Here is a 21,875-nt window from a genome sequence, read left to right on the forward strand (position 1 = left end):
TACATAAGTATTATGGTTTGGTTTTGCTTTATGTCAATACAAAACTATGTTTTTTTCTCATCCTTTAAAGCCATCTTCGAAAACAATGGATCTGTGCACTTTAACACCTGACCTTCATTGTATTGTTGTCAGCAAAAGCTTGGCTTCCAACCGCATGAACACAGTCATTTTGGACCGAGTAAGAGCCCTCAGCGCTCTCCATTAGTCCGGCCAAGAACTTAATGCCATTCGCAGAAAAGCTACAATAGATCACGCCAAAAAAAGCAGTAATTTTACCCACAGTTTACCTTAGAACCGTGCTTTGAACCGTACTTGTTCTACCGTACGAGTACAAGTACTATTCATCATCATCATCAATTTAAGAGCCACGCTCTTGTCGGTGTAGCATTTTCGATTCCAGTCTATCAAAAGCCAATACTAACTATATTTGTTATACTATTATACGGCTATAAATAACGTACCGGAACGTTACCTACTACTTACTGTCCTTATTAAAATCATACATACATAACACATAAACAGCCTATACACGTCCCACTGCTGGGCACAGGCCTCCCTTCAATCAACCGGAGGGGGTATGGAGCATATTCCACCACGCTGCCCCACTGCGGAGGTGTTTGGGCTAGTAGCCCGGGACCAACGGCCTTCCGAAGCACGGAGGTCCGGGTTCGATTCCCGATGGGGACATTGTGGAAATCACTTTGTGAGACTGTCCTTTGGTAAGGACATTGCAGGCTTGAATCACCTGATTGTCCTTATTAAAATCAATAATTTAAAAAAAAAAACAGATTAAACCGGCCACCAAAAACGTCACACGTCAATATACTGATACTGTTTCGCACGTGCGTACCAGCGTACCTATACCGGGACGGTACTCACGGTACCACATGGCGGGATCAAAGCAGGACCGGACGCGACGGGTTAACTCGTGTTATTATTGTATACTTCTGTTGTGCTGTGTTCCTGAATTATTTTGGTTTTAGTGAGCTTTTTGGAAATGCGTGTATGACTGTTGTTCTTTTTAAAAGAGATAATGAAGAATGTTTACTATAGGTAGGTAGGTACCTACTTACCTTGTAAAAAAATTGATAGGCATTAAGTAAAATGTAATTTATTGTCCTATTAATTTCACTTGGACTCTTATCAAATTATGTTTAGGAGATTTTCCAGTGTAGGTGACTTTTTAATGAGTAATAAAGTTCAATTCTCATAAGTAGGTAGGTAGGTACCTATTCCGTATCAATCCGCTGATAAGCCATAAGACAATTTATCAGTAGGTAACTAAGTGGTACAACAAGTCCCTATTTTACTTTCATAAAAATAGATTATTTTCGTTCGCTTGAATGAATGAATGCCGTCCACTTTCAAAGAATTTGACCTATTTCAACTTTTATTATTCTATGATAGAAAGTATTGCGTAATTTCGACAAAGTTTATCAAGTCAGGATGGCCGAGCGGTCTAAGGCGCTGCGTTCAGGTCGCAGTCCACTTCTGTGGGCGTGGGTTCGAATCCCACTTCTGACAGATCACTTTTGCTCTTTTTGAGTTTTATTTTTGTTTAAATAATTATTTTTTTGCTTTATAAAATAAAATGTGCTACGTGAAAATGCGTTTAAAAAATTGTCATCCATTGATGACAAAGAAATAAAAATCGTCATTATTACATAACATAGGAACTAAGAACTAACTTCTTTATCTGAAGCAAATGTACCATAATCCATTGATCTATAAAAAATATAATATCACTGTTAGATATAGCCCGTAATCTTTAACCTTTTCCGATATGAGACAGTGACGCATTGTTTTAAAACTTTCTAAAGCTCTACCCACTATTCCATCGCCGATACTGAATAATTAACAAAGTCAATTACCCTCTTTTACCAAGAATAAAACAAATTGTCTTAAAAGTAAGCAATTTTGAACCTTACGAACAAAATTTAAACAAGCACATATTATTATAGTCTGTGATTATAAGTAAGTAGGTCTTTATATTATCTTTTGAGTTAGCGTGTTCCACCTTACACCACATCGCTGATTACGACCAGGCTGGATCGTGTTCAATCCTGGGTTTGACCAGCTCCGTTGCTCTATGTCAAACGCACTCAAATCTTTTAACATAAAAAGGCCAATGATTTGTAATACTCATTGGCAATCGTATTCTAAAATCTGGGGGGATAAAAAGGCCACATCGTAGTAATTCATCTGAGAAAGCAATATTGCTATTTGATATGCGCACAGTGCATGCGTAAGTGAGCAATGCACACAAATAAATGTCAAATAGCAATATTGCCTTTTCAGATGAATTGCTTCGATGTCGCCTTTTTAAACCCTCCCCCTTGACCTCTTAAAATGACACAGGGCAAAAAAAACATTGCATTTTAAAACGCATTACGAAGGACAAAAGTATCCTATTCTTAGCATTATAGAAGAAAGCCGCTATTAAAGTTAGCTCCAATATTGTCCGGAACAATTTCCTCATGAATGGAAGGTAACTGGTATTGTCCAGACATAATGGCACCTTCAATGGTTGATGTAAGATGAGGAGGGAGCCATGGGGTTAGAACTACTGGAAAAGATTATTTTTGTGATAATATTATGCTTTTTAGAACTAACCGGTGAGCTCTAAATGTTTGTTAATAAACGCTTACGGCAAATGTTAAAGATCTTCCGGCCTAAAACTATTACAAACACAGACCTATGGAGATAGACTGATCAAAAATGTGCGTGTGCACTGAGAGATCACCTCGCAAATTCGTGAATGGAATATTGTAGGTTTCAGTAGCAGTTGTAAAACAAATGTAGAACTGTGTCCTGAAATTTGTAGTGAATATAATTAAAAAGATACAGCCTCATTCATGTGAAAAAACAATATAACAATAATTGCTTTTTCAGCCCAAAATTTATGTTTTTGTAGGTGTTTTTGGTCTATTACAGAAACGACATGTAATCAGGAGGTCTTAAGTGCAACCAGTTAATTTATTACTTTGCAAGAAACTGATTGGACTTTTGCAGCTTATTGTACATAAAGTCCAATGTGTTTATGGAAAAATATCATTGCACGCGAGGGGTTGATAACTAATTTTCAGTTACACAGTGAACTTGTTAACAGCCCCGGGATCCGAAGATCTATCTATTCAAAATTCAAAAATATCTTTATTCAGTAGGTAACATAGTTACACTTTGGATCGTCTATTTTTACATAACGAACGTCTCATCCGCCTAAAACTACTGCAGCTTCTCACAACCTGTATACCAGGAGGCAAGAAGCTGCAAGAAAAACCTCGAAGCAGGGCCCTAGACGTTCTTTAAAAAAAAAAAACAAAGTATTGTTACACAATTGAGTCATTTAGCTGCGTTTCGCTCGCTTTTGCAGAACAAAAATGCTGTTGACATCTGCAGCATGACCCCACAGCAAGATGCCATACGACATTAGGCTGTGGAAGTAGGCAAAATAAACTAATCGCTTCTTTTATTATTAAACACCATGAATGCTGCGTTCCATACTTTTTATAAATTCAATTTTGATTCAAAGCTCTTCCAGTGTAGCGATATCGTTGTGAACCACACTACGCTACAGAGATGGCCCTTCAACCCACTGCACCGCCTGCATTTTTGATCACAATGCCACAGCTACTTCATGCTCACTTTTTATTTTGCATGTGCTAACTTTCCTACGTACACTCAATATCATGTATCCACTTTAGAACCCTGTCGCACTATCATATTTCACATTTAATGAGACTTACGGTTTAGTTTGTCAAAAAGGTTAATGTGACATGGTTTCAAAGTGTAAGTACTCGTGACCGTACCCACTTTAGAACCCTGTCGCACTATCATATTTGACATTTAATGAGACTTACAGTTTCATTTGTCAAAAAAGTTAATAAGACATGGTTTCAAAGTGTATACATATTAGTGCTCGTGACCGTACTACTACGTTGTACTTTTTTAAAATATCATAGAAGGAAAGCTACAAGGAAAGAGAGGAGGGGGAAGACCAAGAAGAGCTTACATGGAACAGATTAAAGAGAAGGTGAACGTCGTGTCTTAAAAGGAAGTGAAGGAATTGGACTTCGATAGACAATAATGTGCAATGCTACACCGACAAGAGCGTGCTCAGCCCCACAGCAATACGAGCTTAGAGCAAATTTGATTTACTTTAATGACGGCCATTCACAGAATGATAAAATGGGAAATTAACATGCCTACGAGTAACATGACAAATACTTTATAGCACACAGGAAACACAAAATTACAAAAAAAAAACGAGAAATCAAAAGAAAACGGAAGATCACACAACCCCCTTTTTTGCGTCTTAGTCGGGTAAAGATACCGATGTGTTATACGGATTTTAAAAGCACATTTGGGACAAACCGCGTCAAAATATGAACGTTTATTTATAATTCCGTTTATATTGACGACACGGTAACGCCGGTAATGTAGAGTTTAGTACAGAGAATAAATGACAAGCGGGTACAATTTCTTCTTCTATCGTATGGGTTGTGAGTTGGATTACCAACCTCATCAACCCTGCTATCAGGGTTATTATTAAGCCGCCAAATGCCTCTGACATGACTCATGTAACGACTACGTACTTACATCAGTAAGTAGTAACCGGGACCAACGGCTTAACGTGTCTTCCGAAGCAGTAATCATCTCACTTTTGGACTATAAGGTTATGAGCCTGTTATATCCTAACCAAACCATGGATCACAAAGTGTTTTTTTTTTTAGGATCTGTCTCAACCGAGATTCGAACCCGAGACCTCCGGATCGCGAGTACAACGCTCAACCACTAGACCACAGAGGCCGTTAGCGGGCAGCTGGAGCGGGTACAATAAAAATGTCTAAAACAACAACAAGCATTCAAATGCAACAAAAACAAAAGCAAAACAATAGAAAGGTGAGGTGAAGGTACTTAGTTCTGCTCTAACGCCACTATAATATCTGATCTGGGGGGTTAAAATGGCCACATCGAAGCAATTAACTAAGAAAGCAATATTGCTATTTGATATTTGATTGCATTGCGCACTTACTTTTATATGCGCAAATGTCAAATAGCAATATTGCTGTCTTAGATGAATTGCTTCGATGTGTCCATTTTAACCCCCCTGGACGTTTAAGAAATTCGTCTAAATATTGCAATTTCATAGTTGTGCATACAAAAGTAAATGCGGAATGCATTTAAATGTCAAATAGCAATATTGCTGTCTTAGATGAATTGCTGTGGCGTGGCCTTTTTAACCCCCTGATGCCTAGGTCTGTAGGTACACCTCCGATCATAACTTGCACCACAAAACCTATCACACGTGCATGTATGTTTGTATGCGCTGTCATCGAAAATGCACCAGTTTTAATTTTTTACGCATTACTCTGTCCGTTCATAGTGAAATATTTATTTTTAACTAACCCTTCACATCTGGTCTAATGGGGTGAGACGGCTCGAGTTAATAGGCGTTAGTTTAATATTTAAAATCTCGTTAACCACCTGGTGCAAGTATTTGACGGAGGAATGATAGGATGTGTGTTTAATTAAAGGTTCCAAAGATCAAATTACTTTTTTGTATTTTAGTTATTTGTTTAAACAGTGTTTAACCCTTTCAAAGAGAGAGACCATGGGTCATTGGTGGTTCATAATAGGTAGTATGACACCTTGGAAACGGAACGTCTGTAGACGTTCTGTCCTTGAAAGGGTTAAGCAGCTTTTATTCAAACTCATAAAGCCGAATTCAGAGGTTTAGATTCCGACAGTATGATGTAAGTCACGTGTTCACCGCACGGAGCTAACACAGATATTATTTTTAAAGTAATTTTCTTCTACGGACTCTGATCGGATTTAGTGCGAAAACGCCCTTAACCAGTTCGGTTTTAGCAGCACTAAATCGTCAAAGACAATCAGCCAGCTTTTGAAACAAAATCTTGCCCTTAAATACTGTCAGGTCTTAGCGACCAAATTCCATGTAATCTAACCCTTACTAGTAAGGATTCAGTTAATAACTACGTTTCCAGTTACCCAAGTAATGTGTTGGAAGTGAGACACGCGGTACTTATGGGTTCTGTGTACGTGCAGGGTTAAATGTGTAATGATGTAATTGGAAACAATAAATAGTGACAAGTTTGGTGCGGAAAGTAACTTCACTGTTAAATTACTAGTACAATAAATTTTATATGTACATACACTCACGCCCGTGATCCGTAATGGAGTGAGCAGAGACACAAATAGAAGACAACAACCAATATTTTTTTGATACGAAGTTAGATCTACCCTCGTTAGGGCTGTGAGTTCAATGACTGATCTTATCAGCCTTGGTGTCAAAGTCGTTATTGAGCCCACAAATGCCTCTGATATGGCTGACTTACTTACTTAAGTAAATAATGGTCGGGACCTGCTTAACGTGCTTTAAAAGTGCAAAGCACTGTATCATCTTATTTTCCGGGCATTCAAGTGGTTTCAGCCTGCAAGGTCCTTGCTAACCAGAGATAGGCTCTAAAAGTGTTTTTTTGTTGCGTGCTCCTATCGAAATCGAACTTAGAACTTCCGGACCGTGTGACCAATACACGGGAAGATAAGCAGCTGAATTTGTTCTACTTTTTCTTGATCTTTGATTGAATCATGATTGGATTCATCAGAATCCATCGTACTTATTATGAAAACACCTACTTATCAAAAATAAAAGGCTGAACATCTGATAAAGTAAATATAGCTGTAACTGGTCTCATATATTGTAAATGAAACCAAACAATAATTTGACTGATGCTCTCCCAAATAAAATAAAATAAATAAAAAAGAAAAATATGTACGGCGCCAAAAAAATAAAATCAAAATAGTTATTCAAAACAACGAAGTCACGATAAGGAGCTGAACGCACGTGAGTTCTCCTTTGTTTTGGGAGTGAGGGGGTATCGATATTCGATACCTCTGCCACTGGCCGGGTATCACTTTCACACTGTCATTTGTTTATGTCCGTATAGCTTCAGCGGTTATGCACTCATTAGTCGTTACGTAACATCATTAGGCTCGTATAAACAAATATACTAGGTACGGTCACGAGTACTGATATGTATAAGTACACTTTGAAACCATGTCACATTCACTTTTCGACAATCATTGGACGACTCAAGTCAGAGGCAAGCGTTCTAACAACTGGACTACCACGGCTTTACCCACTCCTCACCAGCGGTATTAAGCTCCCCGGGTGAGAGCCTTCAGCGCTCCCCATTTGTCCGGCCAAGTAGTTAATGCCATCTGCGGCAAATCTACAATAAGTCACGTCAAAAAAAAAAAAAAAAGTATTAAGCTCCGTAGAATAGGGAGTCTATTGCCATTAACCAGGCACAGATACCACATGATACCAGTATGACTGTGATCCATACATGAATTCAAACTCATAACGTCAAATTCCGTTATGATGCGAAGAACAGTTGGGTTTCAAAGTAAGACCGGCATGATACACGCTAAACGCTTTCTGTTTTGTTCTTTACCCTCATTTCTCCAGCGGAGCTCTACTTAAAAACACTTTTAAGGTTACCCACCAACAAACAAATTCTACATTTAATTATCTGGGTTTTTCTAGAGTACAAAACAGGGTCGGTTTTATTTCAATCTAGATAAAACGGATTGAGGAAAACTGACTTTTGTCTATTTTCCTGATTACTTTGCTTGGGTCCCTTCTAGGCCTAACTTGTTTTGGGCAGAAGCGGTCTACATTTGGAATTGTCTTCATTTACCCTACTCAGATGAGATTGGGGTCAAACGTTAACATGTCAAAGTTAAAAAAAAACTAGCTAAGGTAACTCCTGTTCAACCCACCGAAATTTATTATTTCGATGTACCGTCAGTCTCCATGGTCTAGTGGTTAAAGCGGCTTACAATTTGGAGGTCCGGGTTCGATTCCCGACGGGGGCATTTTCGAGTTAAATTTTAAATGATGTTATTGTTTTGTTTGTGTATGGTGTTCTTTATTTTATAAAGAACACCATACACAAAAAAATATTTTAAATAACTTTCTGAGACTGTCCTTTGCTTAGCTAGGGCATTGCATGCTGAAACACCTGATTCCATGCTTCCGAAGGCATGTTAAGCCGCTGGTCCCGAGTTACGAGCCTGAACACCAAGAGCAGCGTGGTGAGTACGGTTTCCTAAACTTTTAAGAAAACAGAATACACACCAAATTGCAATAACCATATTGAAATCATTTATCACAAATCAAAGTTACTAAAACTTATATAAGGAAAATAAAATATTTTAAAGGCACTTTATTCTTTACTTTAGGTTCAAAGTGGCCTTTTTAACCACCCGTGATCCCCGTAGTATAGTTACTATTTAAGTAGGAACTGATTGCGTTTATTATGTTTATAATTATAATTTGACAGGTATACAAGTATATAGATATTATGTGCGTACTTTAAGTTACTTTTTAAAGTTTATTTTAGGTATTTAAAATAAAAATTAAGCTTTTGATAAGAATTAAATTAATTCATCATTTATTTAACAGCAAAAATTCGCGGATCCCTGGTAGTTTTTCTTCGGTTTCCCGGAATCGCTGCTCTAGTCATTAATTCTTCAAAGACTACTAATCTTACCTGGTAGGATAATGCACGGCCTCCTTCGGCGGAGGCATGGGAGTGGGGATCCTCCGTCCCCCCCGCGTCCCGCTCATCCCTCAATTGTCCGCAGCCAGAAACTGAAAAAAAAAGAATTCTTCAGAATAGGACACTCTAACGGATGAGCCCAGGGATTTCCGTCAGATATTATTAAAATGGTTTCTCCAGATGGTTTTAATTTAGAGTTTTTGTCGAAGAGTATAAGTTTGAAATTCAGATATTATTGCATCCACATTTTACTTACTGATTTACTCATAAAATGTTAGTAAAGAAATAATTAAGGTACTGAATACGTGCATATATAAACTAACGCCTAATTTCCACCTACGTAAGAAGCGACCATGGAATTCCATTGGCTTCGATCCTTACACACTTCTCTTGCTTCCTCCATAACCATCAATCGCTTCATATACGCACGGCGGTTCAAAGAGTTACTTAAAAATACACTATAAGTAAATAACATTCTATTGAGACAGGCAACAAATACAAATGGATTTTGGTCTAGTTGACACACATCCACAGTCTGATTTTTTGGTCTTCAGCATGTTGTTAGGGCTTCCACGCAGTCGACCCAAAAGTGACACGCAAATGAAACATGAAAAATATCTAAGTAAATGAATAGCATTTACATCTCTACTCAACTAGCAGAGAGCCCTCAGCGCTCCCCATTTGTTCGGCCAAGTAGTTAGTTTACAGCAAATCTACAAATATGTCACGACATGTACGGGAAATATCATGGCGTCTATGAGAGGCTGCAGCAAGCAAGAAGAAGCAAGCACATCTTGAGTCGTGTGACCCTTTTTTCAACTACTTACACACAAGTTTTATATCGTTCTTTGTTTGAATTTGTTTTTAATTTTATACCTTACTGTATTCTTCTCTTGGTTTTTCACTTGATATCTATGAAAATAAGACACACAAACTCCTATAACACATTTCACAGCCTACTATCTTATCTGAATTCGGAATTAGGGTGTCGTAATGAAAGTGAAACGTTGTAGCCAGTAAAACTGAGAGGGTCGACTAGGGTATCCTCGGGTACGGCTCGAGTTAGGCAGTTCAATTTCGGGGATCACGGAATGTAGGTACCAAACCGTGTAGTCGTACTATCTAGACAATCAGGTTTAAGTATCTGATAGGTACAGTCAGTGAGGTGCCGTTCCCGGGAATATTCCCACTTCGGGAATATTCCCGGCAGCAAAAAGGTGCAAAAGTAATGTAAAAATAGCTTTATAACCCAGATTTAACGGAGATAGGACCAGAGTACAAGAAGGAACAATTTTAAAAATAAGCAATATTCCCACATTCCCGAGAACGGCACATTTCTGGGTACAGTTTAACCTAGTGGTATACAATAAAGAATAATGCTACGTATAGAACGGTAACTCTCAGCCCCGCACCGCCGAGCTACATTTAATGCACCCCACCCCCTCTGTCAGTGTGTCTTTAGTCTGAATGGCCGTATGCCGCTAAGTAGTAAGGCACGGATTGTCTGTCTCTCTCGCACTTACAAGGTAAAGTGGCTCACGAGAAGAATATTATTTTTATATGAAGTGCGTGTGTGTGTTTTTGTGAGAAGTGTGTGTGTGTGCGTCTGTGTGTGTGTGTGTGTGTGTGTTCGTGTGTGTGTGTGTGTGTGTAAGAGGGAAACTACTGCCCTATTTTTCCCTAAAATAGTAGCATGGGGAATGCTACACCGACAAGAGCGTGGCTCTTTAATTAGTGATGATGAAGTGTGTGAAGAGCTCGGTGGCGCAGCGGTCTGCGATCGTTGAAGTTAAGCAATTTTCGCAAAGGCCGGTCATGGGATGGGTGACCACAAAAAAAAGTTTTCATCTCGAGCTCCTCTGTGCTTCGGAAGGCCCGTTAAGCCGTTGGTCCCGGCTGCATTACCAGTCGTTAATAATCATCAATCCGTACTGGGCCCGCGTGATGGTTTTAAGGCCCGATCTCCCTATTCATCCATAGGGAAGGCCCGTGCCCCAGCAGTGGGGACGTCAATGGGCTGATGATGATGAAGTGTCCAGGGTGTGCTATTATGTAGGAAGCAGGAACTCTTTGCCTGTGACAGTACTGTCAATGTCATCTATTGCGGAATATTTTTTATTATTGCTGATTTAAAAAAATGAATACAGGAAGAACAATGGAAATAGCATTAGTGGCATTATTGTTGAGTAGCAATGTCTTTTTAATGGTAAAACTCAAACTCAACTATCCCTAATATTATCCCATTTTTCACAGGGTCCGCTTACCTAACCTAAAGATTTGACAGATCCGGTTTCTACAAGACTCAAAAATGTATTTACCCTATGGATAATATAGTTTTGGTTTAAATCGTTTTCTTTTTGTTTTTCTTAATTAATTGATTATGAATAAATATTTCAGTTTAGCAAGAGGAATAGCCAGTTAGTTCTCAGATATAAGTCCTGAAGACACAGTTGTGTCAGTTTCAAACAGACATCAAAAGTCCGTTTTTGTAGAGAAATGGGTGTAATTTTACAATGTGCTACTAATGCTTCGTTTTCATTGCGACGAGAATTAAACTGGCTTTGCAAGTAGACAAATATTGTTCTCTTTTAATAGCCACATCGAAGCTATTCATCTAAAAAAGCAATATTGATATTTGACATTTGTTTGCAATGCGCACTTACTTTTATATGCGCAAATGTCGAATTTCAATGATTGCTTGTTTAGATGAAATGCGTCGATGTGGCCCCCAAGTGCTGCTGTACTATGAAAGGAGTTGATGGATAATATACTCAGTCACAGTTTTTTTTTTATTTACTATAAATGCTAAGTATGGTTGGTTGGGTGATAGTGAAAGTAATAAAAGTGGCTCTAACTCTTTTTGGATTTACTCGTGATTCTGCCCGCCCCATAATATTACGGGCGTGAGTTTACGTTTGTAGGTGAGCGTATGGCACCTTATTGATTTTGAATTCAAATTATCCTATTAATAAATTATTATAATAATAATACAAGGAAAAGTAGGATCACAAATTAATTCTAAGAGAGGTCCGGATAGTTGTGCTATTAAAACGCATTGGATTTCACCTTACTACCAGCTCCCTGAATTTTCAGTATAAATAGTGATTTATTCACTAACCAGTTGGCTCAACGATTACAGCCATACAGCTCATTGTTGGTCTAACAGAAATCTCGGTGAGGTGTGGGTACTTAGCTCATCTTGCGATGGATGTACCTCTGAATGGCCTGAATGGGATTTAATCATCAGCTAATCTTCTTCTTCTATCGTGTGGGTTGTGAGGTGAATTACAAACCTCATCAATCCTGGTGTCAGGGTTACTATTGAGCCGCCAAAGGCCCCTGACATGACTCTTATAACGTCTACGTACTTACATCAGTAAGTAGTAACCGGGACCAACGGCTTAACGTGCCTTCCGAAGCACGGATCGTCTTACTTTCGGACAGTCAGGTGATCAGCCTGTAATGTCCAAACCAAACTAGAGACCACAAAGTAATTTTTGTGATATGTCCCCACCGGCAATCGAACCCAGGACCTCCGGATCGTGAGCCCAACGCTCAACCACTGGACCAAGGAGGCCGTCAGCTAATGTTATGTTTCGACTTAAGCGCAGCGCTCCCCATTTGTCCGGTCAAGTAGTAAATTTGATGTGATTTGCTGCCAATCTACAATAAGTCGCGTCAAAAAAAAGAATTAAGTGCAAGTGACTTAGCACCTCTAAACGCAGCTCATGGCTCGAATCCGTCAAAGGATGCTACAGACGCCATTGTGATGTCCTCAAAGCTGGCTGACGTTTGTTCTACTAACGAATAGCTGCGAAATACCCTGAGATATCTCTGTTGCTAGGAGAAAACTTTTTTTTTTCAGCTTCATAGAAAAATGTACTGGGAAATCTCTAAGTAGGTGTATGCGTATGCAAAGTTATGGTCATATTTACTTCCTGACTCACAAGTCGTTATAAAACAATTTGTAGCTAGTATTGGTGTTGACAGATAAATTAAAATATAAACTTGGGGGTTAAAAAGGCCCCATCGAAGCAATTAATTTAAAAAGGCAATATTATAATTTGATATTTGTGCATATAAAGGTAAGTGCGCAACGCAAACAAATGTCAAATAGCAATATTGCTTTTTTAGATGAATTGCTTTGATATGGCCTTTTTAAGCTCCCCTGGTCTTGCAGAGATCCAATTTGTTGAATTCTACGACAGAATACCTCATCATCATCAAAAGCGTTATCCTATTTTCACTGGGTCCGCTTACCTAATCTGAAGATTTTACAGAAGCAACTGCTTGTCTGACCTTCTAACCCCAAGGGAAGGACCTCCCACTGCTGAGCACGGGCCTCCCCTCCACCACGCTGCTTTACTGTGGTATGGTGGATGTGTTTTATTATGGCTTAACGGGCCCTCGGAGGCACGGAATCAGCTTACTTTTTCGGACAATCACGTCCAAGCGTGCAATATCGTTACCGAACAAAGAACAGTCTCACAAAGTGATTTCGACAATGTCCCCATCAGGAATCGGACCCGAACCTCCAGATCGCGAACTTATCTCTATCCACTAGACCATGTTGGCTGTTACGAAATACTACTAGAGGAATGTATATGTATAATCTGAACTGGAAAGGAGCTGTTTATTTGTTCCTCTCGCAGTGGAAACCACAAGGTGTTGGGGCAGTGGGGCGAAGGTTTTTATATCGAACATTGTCGCAGATTGCGAGATAGGGGATTCGACGCCCGCGCTGGTTCGTTCCTGATGCAAAGGTTGTCCATCGCTGTCCAGCGTGGTAATGCTGCCAGTATCATGGGCACCTTTGCACCGGGAACGACTAGGAACGGGCTATTTGATTAGGTTTTTAGTTTCTATATTTGTATTTTTTTATCTTTTTTATTTTTTTTGTAAGGATAGAATTATTGTCTGATATCGATTCATTCATGTGTTTGACATTTTATTGACAAAGAAAACTATATAAGTTTAGGCTTATAATTGTGTATCCTTAAGGTGGGTACTGACTACTACTGACTCGTGTTACGAGGCGTAATGTAATGTGTTACACAGCGAGCGTTCGTGCTGTCAGTACAGGGAAATAAGGCGCTCGTAGCGAGCATCAACACTGATTTTAAGCACATGACGTAACATATCATGCTCGCTGCGAATGGTACAATACGCCTCTTAACACCGGTCAGTACCCACCTTAATACTTACTGGGTAACTGAATATGTAGGTTAACTAGCAGAAAAAAAACACCCCGCCGTTCTCGAGAGAAGGGATAGCGCTGGAGTGCAATAAACGTTTTATTGAAATATGCATCGCCAGAAATGAAACCAAGCGAAACGCAACTGAAAGAGATACGAGAAAAGCAAGTTGAATGTTATCGCATGAAAATCTGACCCGACTTACTGACCGACTTGTAGGCTGTGACTCACTAGATTTTATACAGGTGTTAGTGACATCGTATCGAAAACTTTGAGGGGTGATTCAGACCATGATTCTATGTTGATATCAAATGGGATTAAATTTTCCGTCGCAAAAGTATGGAACTGAAAAGAATATGAAAAACACATTTTTTTCATGAATATACCGACGGGACATTCCACTTGATATCAACTCAGAATCACTGTCTAAATCATCCCCTTCAGTATTCGTTACGATGTCATTAACACTTGTATCTGTACCTGTATTTGTTATGAGGAAACTGACTTTCAAAAATGTAAGAAAAGTAGAAAGAAAGTGGGAAAGAAAGAGAGAGAGAGTACGAGAGTAGGAAAGTAGCATGGAGAAGAATGCTACACCGACAAGAGTGACTCTGTGGCTCTTAAATAAGTGCTGATGGTGAGCCTGAGTTTGAACCAATGATTGTCGAATTTGTTTTCGACTTCATGTTTGGATCATAAACGATTATCACATGCTCAGCGGTGAAGAAAAACATCGCAAGGAAACCCACATTCCCGAGAAATGCATTTTTCTTTTGCATTGCATTTGTGGTTAGGTCGCATACTGGAGGGATTGACCTGCAACATTCATTACACACTTATGTTTTCCTCGATTAACTACCAATTACCAGTATTTATTTAATACGACTAATATAACTAAATACCTGTAGTTCAATCATGACCAATCGTTTTCGCGCCCGATCGTCAATTGTCCTCTTTTCTTCTTAAAAATGTCCGCCATTATGATTCTTTTTTAAAGGACTGGACCATAGAGTTTTAGCCAAAGGAGTTTAGTTCGTTCGGCAACAGTTTTGAATGTTTAACCATGGCATCACGTAGCAATTTGCTATTTGATTGCAACCACCCATGTAACAGAACCACCATTGCCATCATAATACAATTAATATTTATAAAAGCCAACCCTCTAATTATGCATGGGTTAATTATTGTCCCCTCTCTCTGCCGAACTCCGTGACTATGCATGATATGGGTACACCTTAGAACTAATTGGAGATTACCTGCCTAACGAGTCACTCTTCAGTTGACGAGGTGTATTTATGTTTACGAATTCATTATCAGCTTTGCACAAAACTGTCGACCTAACTTGATCTCTCAACTTTGCTTGCTGCGAACAAAATAAAAGTGAGTATTAAGAGTAGTGAGTATTAAGTATTTACGTCAGTATCAATAAAAAATATAAGTTTAAAAACAATCGCGCTCTGAAAAGTATCTATCTCCGAAACATCACTATTTGGAAGAATATCAGCAATTTTTTTTCTGGTTTCGTACTTTTCAAAGCGTTATAACTTTGGCAAAACCCGTGAAATGAATAATCTCCATTCCTGTCATGCTTTGTGCTTTAATCAATATTGCTTTAAGATGTACAATGGAAAATAAATCGAAAAGCCGGAGTTTCCAATATTGGTGATTGAATCCAATCGCGAATGTGCCTAGACTCATCTTCCATTTGTTTTCAACGTCTTCAAAGGAATACCAATAGCGGCCCAGTCTTCTTAGAATTAAATTACTGTAATATAAATGGGATCCCATTGTAGTGTGTCTTAAATAGCCTACAAGTAGAACAATTTATTATTTACGTTTAGGTACTTTAGACTAGCTTTAGACGACTATTTATTTAGCTATTTATATTGTTATATTTTTGTATATAACTTTTACTGAGAATTATGTGTATTAGTTATTAGTAGTGACCGACTAAATATGTACTACAGTACAGAATAAGTATTTTTCTAATTTGATTTAGTTTTAACTTAATTTAATTTTACTATTTTGTTTTATTAATTTTTGGAATTTATTTTTTGAATTTTAATTTTATAATTGCTAATGTGGAGCAGCGAGGTGGAGTATGCTCCATACCCTCTCCGGTTGATTGAGAGGAGGCCTGTGCCCATCAGTGGGACGTATATAGGCTATTTATGTTATGTTATGTTCATTGCTAATGTAAATACGGGTTACATGCCTGAAATAAAATGATTTTATTTATATATTTTTATTATTAGTTGCAACGCAGATTACTTCGATATGCACTTTATTTTCCAAAATAAATAATTACAACAAATAGCGAAACCTTGTCTGTGATGAGATCGGAAGAAGAGAGAGACGGAAATCAAGACGGCAATATAATGACATTGACAATTACGTGTAAGGCGCGGTATTAATTGAGTAGGTGTTTTATGATTAAAATATTAGAATGTCATTTGACTAATACGGTTGTACGAGCGAACGAGGGAATCGAGTGGTGGGGATGTGAATTCGTAAGGCAACGATTCGTGGCGGTCAGTTGGTAACGGGCCGTCATTGAGAGTGGTCGTCTACCTTTGAGTGTAGTTGCAATAATCATTACTACTACATATCTAGTTGGAGAATTGTAAAGGTGTGGTGATAGAAGATTAAAAGTGTGTGCTTATCAAAGGGAGTTTTACTATAACGTATATTATACGTTTAGAAATTTAGTTACAGTACTAATCATTATATCGACGCCTTATAATAAAAACCTCGGAAGCATAACATAAGCTTACCAGTATATCCCAATGGGTAGTCAGAGGTACCTACCTCCATCGCAAGATGAATTAAGTACCCACCGAGCTTTCTGTCTAAACGTGAAAGGTGAAACATCCTAAGCGTCTTCGGATGTAATTTTTGTTAACAAAACCAATCGATATATATTTTGTTAGGGATAAGATATATGATATACCTATTGTAGATTTTCCGATAATGGCAATAACTACTTGGCCGGACAAATGGGTATCGCTGAGGATTCGCACCGGGTTTTACCTGGGGGTTAAAAAGGGCACATCGAAGCAATTCATCTAAAAAAGCAACATCGTAATTTGATATTAAAAATAAATGCGCAATGAGTAATATTGCTTTTTTTAGATTACATTGCTTTGATGCGGCCTTTTTAACCCCCGTTATTATGAAACAATGGTGAAAGTATAAAAAATCCGCTTTTAAAAATATCAAATAGTAGCTCTATCGCTAAGCAACGGATTCCCGCCAGAATTTCTTTCTATTTTCTCCACGAAACCTTTAAAAGGCAATAGAAAAATCGCATTCATCCAATGGGTCTTTACGTATAAAATTTCAATATCATAGACTGCGCTAGTCGCTCAACGTTCATTTCTAGTCAATGAAATTGCATTCTAATTTCGTACCTATCTTCCTATTCCTTTGTTCTTGGGGTAGAGATAAGGACGGATAATCAGCCAATATTCCAACGTATTGAATGAGCGGTAGGAATGAATGACTTGCACTTACTATTAAATACAACGTCTGTTTTATAAAATATCCGCCTAATTATAATATAGTATACGTCTGATTTAAATGGGTATATGTATGTATGTATTTACATTATATATTTCTATTTTATTTTTATTTATTTTTTATTTTATTTTTATTTGTTTTTTTATTTATAGTATTTATTATTTTATACAAGATGTTGCACTGTCCCGCACCAAATTGTAATACTGTTTCCTTTCCACTGGTTGCCTGGAAGAAATTGCTGCTTAGCAATAAGGCCTCCAGATTGTACTGTATCTACCATCATCTGTGTAAATTTGTTTCGTATGTTGTGTGCAATAAATTATATCTGTATTGTTGTATTGTATTTTATATAATGCCTTAACAGCCTCCGTGGTCTAGTGGTTAGAGCGTTAGGCTCAAGATCTGGAGGTCCGGGTTCGATTCCCGATGGGGACATTGTCGAAATCACTTTGTGAGACTGTCCTTTGTTTGGTAAGGACGTTTCAGGCTTGAATCACCTGATTGTCCGAAAAAGTAAGATGATTCCGTGCTTCGGAAGGCACGTTAAGCCGTTGGTCCCGGCTATTAGCCGTAAAAACACCTCACCAACCCGCAGTGGAGCAGCGTGGTGGAGTATGCTCCATACCCCCTCCGGTTGATTGAGGGGAGGCCTGTGCCCAGCAGTGGGACGTATATAGGCAGTTTATGTATGTTATATTTTATATAATTTATATATCTTGTAAGATACTTATTTATGTAATTAATGATAAGTATCTATGTACGTGTTTAGTAATATTAGTAGTAACTATACATTTAATTTACTTCTAATTCATAGATATCAACTCATTTATTGCGTGATAACTGATAACACCGGCCCACTGAGTTTCTCTCAGGCTGTCCAAGGTTAGCTGGAAGAAATCCCAATTAGGGATAAGCTCGCCTATGCTTTATCTAGCGATAAATTATATGTAAATTTCCTTTGTATTTTAAACTACGTCTGACTTTACGTCTGACCCAGTGCTGTCACATTCATTAGCATAGTGACGTATCAGTCGATATTATAACCCGGAGTATGCTCCATATCCCTGTAGTTGATTGAGAGAACGTCTGTGGTCGGCAGCGGTACATAATTAAATAGATGTTTATTAAAACAAACCCTATTCTCGTAAACCTAGTCTTTGTTATTGTAACTCCTAACATTTATAGCTGTTCGAACTCGAACGGAAAGACATATTAAAGGGAACAGACATAGTTGCGCTTCACAGAAAATTTCAAGTACAGTACATGAAAGCGAGCTTACTTCCTGCGGGCGTATTACTAACCCATTCGATACCTCATTACAAATGGTTTAGCACTTTTCTGATTTTCTTACATTCTATAATGTCTTATGTACATCGTACATGAAGCCACGCCCATATCCCTATCGGGACTGGCAGAGCTACATGCATCATACAGTCATAGATATTTGGGAAAAATGTAAGGACTTTTTTACTTGCCTTAAAAGTTTTAAGGGCACGAAATCATCTTAGTATCGGATGGTCTCACAAAGTGATTTTGGCAATGTCTTCCCTGGAAATCGACCCCAAGACCTCAAGATCGCGAGCTAAATGTTTCAACCACTTTTTTTTTTTTGACGTGACTTATTGTAGATTTGCCGCAGATGACATTAACTACTTGGCCGGATGTCAACCACTAAACCGCGGAGATCTTTACTTATTTATGAGCAAAAGCGTTCCACTATGATAACAAATTTAAAGCTTATGTGAAGCTTACTTTATGCAAAAAAGCTTATAATAACATTAATGATTACCTAAATAATAAAAATGCCTGATATTAAATGCGTTCTCCTTGTTATTAAATAACTTATGAAGAAATAAAGAGAAAAAATATTATTATTATTATTCCACTGCTGAGCAAAGGCCTCCCTCATATCTTTCGAAGTATCCCGGTTCTGAGCGAGCTCTAAGAGAAAAAAATACAAAAAAGCTTCAACAGCAACACATCTTTTAAATTAATGTAGGTACATTAATTGTTGCATGTTTGCATTGCATGTTACATTTTTTTGTATTTTTTTCTCTTCAACTATAACACCTTGCGAAATGACGTACGTATATTCCAAAATGTTAAAATGACCTTCAGCACTCACTCACTCACTTTGTGAGACTGTTCTTTGTTTGGTAAGGACATTGCAGGTTTGAATCACCTGATTGTCCGAAAAATAAGATGATTCCGTGCTTCGGAAGGCATACTAAGCCATTGGTTCCGGGCTACTAGACCAAACACCTCCACCCGCAGTGGATCAGCGTGGTGGTGTATGCTCCATACCCCCTCCGGTTGATTGAAGGGAGGCCTGTGCTCAGTAGTGGGACGTGTATATGCTATTTACGTTATATGACCTTCAACAACGTTACGTTGAATAAAATGATTCTGATTTCTGATATCAGTCTTGTACCACTCGGCGTCCCAGAATAGGCAGTAGGTATTTTATTTGTAACTTAAATCCATGACGCTATGGCAAATAGTTCCCCTTTATTGACAGAGGGACGTCAATGAGTACATTTTGTATGTTTGTATTAAAATCTACATACAGAACGTTGCGATTGAGTTTATGGCAAATATAGCGCGTTATTAATTTGCACTTCTCTTCATTAAGGTATTTGCATCAGTGCCTAGGGGCCCTAGCGGGAAATTATTAGGGACTCAGCGCTCCCCATTTGTCCGGCCAAGTAATTAATGCCATCTACGGCAAGTCTACAATAAGTCATGTCAGAAAAACAAATGGTGCCCGCTACTTTTCGGGATGATTCAGACCATGATCCTGAGTTGATATCACGTGGAATTTCTGGTCGGAAAAATCATGAGTATTTTGGTGATTTTTTTTATTATTTTCAGTTCCATATTTTTGTACTAGAATAAAGAATAATACTTCGTATAGAACGGCAACTCTCCGCTCCCCACCAGCGTCTGAGCTAGGTTTACCTCACCCCCCTCGAACATAGTTTAAACTTGAATCGTATGGCGTCAGACGTCACACATACAGATCACGCGTGTACTTTATTTATTTTATTTTATTTTATTCGGGTAGCTTACAGCCTCTTTTACAAAGTAGATATTTATATGTGTAAACAAACGCCAATTACAAAGCTACCACAGGTGAACTTAAAACATTTTACATACCAAACGGGCTCAGTTACCTAACCTAAAATTAAATAAGGTTCCTTGTTCAGCAAGGTTTTTAAACTTTGAGTACTACTGCAGAACAGGTCCAAGCGAGAATCAGTATTGAGCTTATTAACTAATCTTAATGTTCTAGGAAAAAAGCTATTGTTTCTATAATTAGTACAATTATGTCAATGTGTAGAGTCTTTATAAAACGAGGTTTTTTTTTTGTATGAAGTTTCCGAGGTGTGCTTTTCCGACGGACAATTCCACTCAGAATGGTGTTCATCATCTCTCAAAGTTTTCATTACGATGTCACTAGCACCGTGTATATCTACGTAAGGGTTTAAAACGTGTCGTGGCTAATCAAGTTACGTAGACGAATAACGAATTTCGTCTACGAATCAAAATGCATACATGGCTTTACAATGGAACAGAGTTCTTAAGCACGATCTCCGTGGCGTGATGTAAACATTTCTCAGAACGTCGCTGCTTTTTCGCCAATCTATCTGGGACGTGCACCGCGTGGAATGTATCGCGAAAATATTTCATGTACGGTCACGAGTACACACTTATAAGTATACACTTTAAAACCATGTGACATTAACATTTTTGACAAATTAAACCGTAAGTCTCATTAAATTTCAAATATGATAGGGCGACAGGGTTCTAAAGTGGGTATATTATATTGCCCATGACTGTATGCTGTCATTTCTCGGCGGAGGCAAAAGCAAGCGTTACGTTCTTATATCGTCTCGAGCAAGACGTAAATACCGACCGAGGGATTACCCTCTTCATATTCTTCTTCTATCGTGTGGGTTGTGAGGTGGATTACTAACCCCATAAACCCTCAGGGTTATTATTGAGCCGCCAAAGGCCCCTGACATGGCTCATGTAACGACTACGTACTTACATCAATAAGTAATAACCGGGACCAACGGCTTAACGCTTAACCTTACTTTTTGGACAATCAGATGATCTGTAATGTCCTAACCAAACTAGGGATCACAAAGTGATTTTTGTGATTTGTTCCCACCGGGATTCGAACCCGGGACCTCCGGATCGTGAGCCCCACGTCTAACCACTGGACCACAGAGGCTTTTTTCGCAGGTAACGACCCAAACAGACTTCACAAGTCTCGATTTTACGGTATTTCAGGTTTAGGGTTTTAAATAACAACTCTATTTACTTTGACTTTCTTTAGTTAAACATTCAAAAGTTTAAAAAACTGTTGTAAACAGTTGTTTCGATGTTTTGTTTACATTCGCGGCTCCTACAAAGTAACCTGTGGTTCATTGACTGTTATGTTGTTCTTACACCTTGATAGAGTTCTGGGTAAGGCAAAGGTTCTCAAACTTTGAGTTACATAGACCCCTTCTTTTTTCGTTGTATTATCTTAGAAGGAAGTGTAAGCACTTTTTTGAACACTTTG

At 38.3% G+C, this 21,875-nt stretch overlaps 1 protein-coding gene and 1 non-coding gene across 2 annotated transcripts in view; one reads left to right on the forward strand and one right to left on the reverse strand.

Annotated features, from left to right (window-relative positions):
• The window catches only part of LOC126368154 (kinesin-like protein CG14535), a 657,648-nt gene that overhangs the window by 480,791 nt on the left and 154,982 nt on the right, over positions 1 to 21,875 (reverse strand). The gene's annotated exons all lie outside the window — the stretch shown is intronic.
• On the forward strand, positions 1,441 to 1,524 carry Trnal-cag (transfer RNA leucine (anticodon CAG)). Its single transcript has one exon. It is a non-coding gene; the product is annotated as a tRNA-Leu (tRNA).

Source organism: Pectinophora gossypiella, chromosome 7 (assembly GCF_024362695.1).
Source record: "Pectinophora gossypiella chromosome 7, ilPecGoss1.1, whole genome shotgun sequence".
NCBI classification, from domain to species: Eukaryota; Metazoa; Arthropoda; class Insecta; order Lepidoptera; family Gelechiidae; genus Pectinophora; species Pectinophora gossypiella.